General features: G+C 35.0%; 1 pseudogene; it reads right to left on the minus strand.

Annotated features, from left to right (window-relative positions):
• Positions 1 to 464: 464 nt before the first annotated feature.
• LOC131599189 (uncharacterized) lies at positions 465 to 5,298 on the minus strand (annotated as a pseudogene).
• Positions 5,299 to 6,890: the final 1,592 nt, after the last annotated feature.

Genomic DNA, 6,890 nt, shown 5'->3' on the forward strand with positions numbered 1-6,890 from the left:
TATTTTATTGCTGTTTCAATTTGATTGGAAAATAATATTAGTTATAATCTTTGAATTAGAAATTATTTTGTTTTATGCTGTTTCAATTTGATTGGAAAAAAATAATAGTGATTATGATACATTGATTTTATACAAAGTATCTAATCAATTAATTCTTTAACCATAATATTTGTATTTAATAAAAAGAGATTACTGTGTGAAAATTGGAAGTAATAAACAGCAACAAAATTGAACAGTTTGTGATAAAGAGAATTGAAAAGTGTCATCAAAAGAAAGATCATGAATAACATGAGAATTGAAAATTGTCATCAAAAGAAAGATCATGAATAACATCCACATTTCATTCAACAATAATAGGATATGCCATTAACTTTCACATCAGTAATAGCATACATCTTGAACTATCATAAATGCAGGTTTTAACAATCAAGATACAAAAGAAATTTAACATACTCGCCTTATCCTTACAAATTGTCGAAAATCTTGCCATAAACAACATTTGTAGTGTCCGCACACGGATTTACTTCATCATCTAAAATAAGAATCTTCAATCCTTTTCTAGACTTCACCCTTGAAATAGCCACATAGAATTGACCATGAGTGAATACAGGGCGTTGTAAATACAAACCGACCTGAGAAAGAGACTGACCTTGGCTTTTATTTATGGTCATTGCAAAACACAACGCAATTGGAAATTGTCTCCTTTGAAACTTAAATGGAAAACTTGGATCAGAGGGAATCAAATTCATCCTCGGAATGTAAATCTTATCACCAATATTTTTTCCTGTAATGACAGTGGCACCAATAATATTTGGGCAAAGTTCATTTATGAGCAACCTTGTCCCATTGCAGAGGCCATTGGATTGGTCTATGTTTCGTAGAAGCATAACCGGGACACCAATCTTCAGCCTTAACCGGTGGTTTGGCATTCCAGAACATTTCATTTCATTCAAGAATTCGGGTGTGAACCATTCTGCACGAACTGCACAATTTTCTTATGAAAGAACCGTCGAGTCAGCACTCAAATATTCCTTTTCATCACCTGGAATTAAGGATAAAACAAATTCAATAACAATATCTACGGAATCATGAGTCGGAGATAGTAATGCCTTTTCTTCATAGTATTTCAAATTGTTCATGTTCTGCAAAAGAAGTGGATACGTTAATTCAACCAGACACAAAAGAGGATTATGAGAATCAGTGACCAATAAATCTTTAGGAATATGAAGTGTGCTCTCTCCGGACTCATTTGAGGACTGTCTACCATTTCCAATATCAAGCATCCAATCTGAAAATTCTTTAACTTCTTTAGAAACTTCATTGGAGCTGGGAGTTGACAGTCGCATGTTCTTTGACAGAGTCAATACCTTGCAGAAGTTCCATAAATCAGAAGAGTTTATCGAAGCTGACACGATGTCATGCCCACAACCCTTTCTAACAACAAGTAAGATTTGCCTGAAATCTCCACCAAAAACAACCACTTTACCACCAAATGGCTTATATTGGTTAGAGTCGTCTATAGTCCTCATTATGTCTCTCAAAGAACGATCGACAGCTTCAGCACAAAATCTATTTAACATTGGAGCTTCATCCCATATATTAATAAGCTTGGAATTCAAGATAAGATCACATCTATCAGTGCGTTTTTTGATGTTGCAAGCAGATGTTTCATTTGTAACTAACAGAATTCCAAACATAGAATGAGCTGTCTTTCCTCCAGGTAACAGTAAAGATGCAATCCCACTCGATGCAACATTTAAGACAATTAATCCTTGTGATCTAAGAGCAGCTGAGACAGTTTTCCAAATAAATGTCTTACCGGTGCCTCCATACCCATGCAAGAAGTAAAAACCTCCTGAATTCGTCAGCACTGAATTAATTATTTGATCATAAACCGACCTCTGTTCAGCAGTCAGTGTTTTCATCAATGACACGTGGGTTGAAATCATCTCCTCTTTATCATAGTTTAATTCACCAGCCATTAAACTATTTCTAAACTGAGCCATGTCTGGATTTGAAGGTTGCGGCATCGACTCGATATTAGAAAGAGACTTGCCATTCATGGATAGCAATCTTTCAAACTCATTCAAACAAAGATTTTTCAACTCCTCATCGCTAATTTCAAGACCTACAGCACAAAAAATGTATTTAAACATACAAATATAAAGAAATTATGTTTATAAGTGTAAGATTGATCACAGTAAGATTGATCATAATAAGTATGCAAATATAAGTGATCAATATATTTATATAATTTATGTTTAATTGTTACCTGGGTTATTTAGCCTCTTCCTTGCGTCATACAAAATTCCATCGGAGAGAAGTTTCCATGTTGCTTCCCAAACGACAAAGGGATTTGTCATTGAATCCATAAACAACAACATAACAAACAATCTCCTCATCTGATCACCAGAGGCTAAATGACTGGATTCAACAATGGCATCCACAAATTCCTTGTCGTTTTGCAACAATCCAAGTGCAACACATGCTTCCTTAAAGGTTTTGTGAGTTGTTCCAGCAACCGTCTTAATATCATCGTAACTTGTGCACCCGTTTTGGACAGTCAACAGGAGTCTCAAATAAAAAACATTACCACACCCGGGAGGAATATATGTAAGCCTTCCGATAGAGTTACCTCGTTGTCTCGGATGCCACGCTCTAACACTTTTATCATAAACAAACCTTGAAGGATAATCACCATAAGTCAAGTCCCTTCCATCTGGAAATTTTTTATTTGCCTCAAACCAAGCCAAAAACATTGTATCAATTTCTTCATTACGATTCATGACAGACTCAACCGAACTACTTTCTGAAAACATTACAGACTGCTCGTTTTCTAGGTGAAACGAAAGCCTTATTACGGGAGGCCACCTCTGATGTATGTCATACTCAAAAATCCTCCAGACAGCCTCACAAGGAGCCAAATATCTACACTCATAGTACTGTTTTATTTCATCCAAAACTCGGCCATTTTCATCTTGATTTGAAATTCCAAGAGTGGCTCTGTCAGGGCCTTTATTAACATACTTAAACAAATACTTGATAGCATTTCCCTTGTTGCAATACTCAACATTGATATGTGCTTGGTATCTAACCAACAACTGTGGATTGTAAGGAACTACATACCTGTTGTCCAATTTTATTCCCTTTTTCTCAACAGACAAACCATTATCTCGTCGCCGGTATTTTGGATATCCTTCGTCACTAACTATAGTGGAATTCTGGTAGTCCTTTGGAAAATACTTCGAGCATTTACCATCTTTCATGCATGGGGAATTTACGTTGGCTTTTCCACAGGGACCGTGCAACATAAAACTTGAAACAACATTTGCAAGGTTTGGATAGAGACTACGATCGGGTAGTTCTGCAGAAATGAACTTGTCGATGTCAGTTCCGGTTTTCAGTGAATTTGATGCTTCAAGCCATAGCAAAATATGTGCGTGTGGCAGACCCCTCTTTTGGAACTCTATAGTATATGTCCCTAATTATGAAAGAGGTATAAATTAATTTTCAATAATATTGAACATTAATAACAGTACTGGAAACAAATATAAGTTAAAGTAAAACAATATGACATTAGTAAAAAAAAAACATGTTGCAGGTTACACTACTTGAAACAACATGTCCCTAACTATGAAACATGTGTAAATTAAACTTTGATAATTCAGTTACCCTATGGAATAATTTTTAATTATGTTAAACTTTGATAACAGCAACATCAAGCAAATAATCCATAAAGAAAAGAATGACAATTATTGTTAAACAATTGAACACAGCAACATGAATCAAGTATAAGTTATAGAAAAAGCATGGCAATAATTTGAAGAGAAGACAAACTTCTACTAACATTACCTGCAACAGTTTCTCCGAAGATTTTATCGTGTTTAAACGCATTCATCATGTGATCAAGTTTTCCTTTAAAGAGTCTACATACTATGTCTGGACGGTCACTGGCTGTAAGGCCTCTTGCAGCAACAAAGTTCTTTATTTCTGGCCAATTAGCATTGCATGTGATGGTGATGAACAAATCAGGATACCCAAACCTTTTGCAAATTGCCATTGCATCCTGACAGTTATTAAACATGTACCGTGGTCCTCCGGTAAAAGATGCAGGTAGGACGATACGTTTTCCGACTTCAGATGGTTGATTCTCTCCATTGTGAACTGCTTCCTGCAAACCTCTTAATATATCACATCTAATTGTTGCTTGGTTCAAGCAATGCCAACATAACCTTTGTGACTCAATCATGGAGAAAGTGTCGACAACAAATTGTTGAAACAATCTACCAGCATTCACAATGCTTCCATGTTCAAATTTCCTTTCATGCATGCGAAATGCAACAAAATCTCTAAACGTAACTCGTAGTCTCTTCCTTTTTCCTCCTTTGATAACAGACTCTCTGTAAGGTATTTTTTCATGATATTGGTCTTCACCAAATGGGAACAACAACGGATACTGAAGAGGTAGGAACGAACAATGAGTTTCTTTGATGTGTTCCAAATAACCAGAATTCTTCTTAACAATAATATCTCGACCAGCTTCAAGGTTGTGAAAATCCCCAACAATCAAGGCAGCTACCTCATCGCACGACGGCAAATTATGTGTTCTTGGATCCTTTGTTCTATTTCTAAATAGTCTTAAACAGAAATTGGACGTGTTATTTTGTTGTATGTGGTCACAAACCATTCTAAAAGACTTGGCCAAGACATTATGGTCATCCACCATCTTAGTGATTTCCTTAATTAATGTTCTGTCTAGACCGGTATTTTTATCGCTGGATCTGCATAATGTTTCCATATAAGAGTCTGTCACAAAGAAAATGTACCAAAGCTAGTAGAACATAAAACACCAACATAGGAATATACCTGAAATGGCTATATCTATTAGATACTTCATTCTGTGTCATAAATATACAATTGGGCAAATTTGGGAGTTGCTCCTTCATATGGAATCAGGCTACCCATTTTGTGATAATTCTGCCCACTAAGAATAATTTGGGGAGGACCACCACTCGAGTTTGGTTGTACTTCCCCACCCATGAAGGTAAAACAAAACATACTGTTATAGGCTCGTATGTTTTCTTTGTAATGTTTGCTCCTTGGATCTTGACCATTCATCAAGTTAATTAGCAAATCCGGAGGCCTTACTTCGTAAGGAAGCTCAACAATTCCCTTAGAACAACAAAGTGAAAATCTAATAGTTATGGTGGTATTGTCACTTTTGTCAGATCTTTCCTCGTACCATATCTCAGCCCCACAATACGAACACGTATATGATGGATCTCCAAAATCTATCATTTCTATTGATAATAACAAAAAATCATTAAGATCATAGGCAAAATTTATGGAATTATGCAGTCATTGAATCTAACTCAGTTTCTCAAGATCTGAATATGTATGCATACCTTCAGTTTCAGCCTGATCATATTTGTCGCAGCGAAGAAAACTTGTATCGTTATCAATGGTTGTACTTGCTGGGGTAATGGAACATGATATAACAAAATGAGTACTAAAAATTCTAAACTATATACAAATAAAGTATTGTTTCAAGAAACAACATACATTGAATGTTCACGGGTTCACCTGATGGATATTCATGAAAATCGAATGATAAGGAAGGTATCGATTCAAGAACACTGGCTGGTTGAGATACACGTTTTGTAACACATGTTGTAGATATGTTTAATATTTCGGACGCAGGAGTGTATGTCGTCGATTCAGCAAGGGCTATACAACAAAAAAATAGAAAACATAAATGTACAATACTTGATATACAAATTGTACCGGGTTTGGCAGAATTCAATTGTAAAGGTGTTATACGAACCACAAACTTGTTTAGCTGGATGTGTCGTCTTGTTTCTAATTAACATCATTCTACGCCGCCTAGATGCCGCTGAAGTAGATAAATCAAACTGACATGGATCATTTAAAATAAACATATGTCCAAATTAATATACACAAAAGTATATATGATTTGCATCCCTGACCTGTATCATTTGTATGCTTAAGCGTGGATGACGTCAAACCAGTAGGATGACTAAGTATTTTCCTCGAACCGTAAGAATATGTGTCATAAGATGATGTAACAATGGAATTTGTATGTGTTAATCCACTGGCAGCTGCATAAAAGTTTCAAGATAAAAATATCAAGGTATTTGTTTCAATTGAAAACAATGACATAATAGTATTGAAAATAAAGATTGTTTTGAATATTTACCAACAATTAAAGGAGATAATGGAGTTCTAGGGACATGATATTGTCTACTTGTTGAAGCTTCATGGCGAAATGTTTGCGTAACTGGTGTACAATTTTCATCTAACAGAAAATAACTAATGTTTAGATATAATTGAGAGGAAATAAAATACAGAGAGTTCATTTTGCACGTACAAACCTTGAATTCGTTTTTTCCGTTTAGATTGTCGGTCTTTCATCAACATCTTCCTCCTATATCTGGAATTTGCTGTGTTGATGAGATCCTTTTCCAGTAGTTTCAAAAGATGACAATAGTGCAAGGATTTTCCTGTCAGTTTTGAAAGTAGTAGAGGTAATGTAGAACTACAAATGAGCTTGATGTTTAGAAAGCATAAATGAGTAGGTGTGTATGGACATAGTATAATATAAACAATAGCATAGCATATTAATTAAATTTATGAAGATAATTTGTTATGCTTATTGGTACTGTGAAAAAATTAGAATGTAGAAAGACACCTTAGAAATAGTGCATACTTAATGCTACAATCATACAATACCTTGAGGAATGCAAAAAACATATAGTTATTATTAGTATTTGTTGATAACAGAGCCAGTGGCAGCCAAGAGTAATAAAAACGTATCCATTAGCAAGGCAAGTAGCATGGGTAATCTAAATTTTGTTCCAAAAAATTATATT

The sequence above is a fragment of the Vicia villosa genome, linkage group LG4 (genome assembly GCF_029867415.1).
Source record: "Vicia villosa cultivar HV-30 ecotype Madison, WI linkage group LG4, Vvil1.0, whole genome shotgun sequence".
NCBI lineage: Eukaryota > Viridiplantae > Streptophyta > Magnoliopsida > Fabales > Fabaceae > Vicia > Vicia villosa.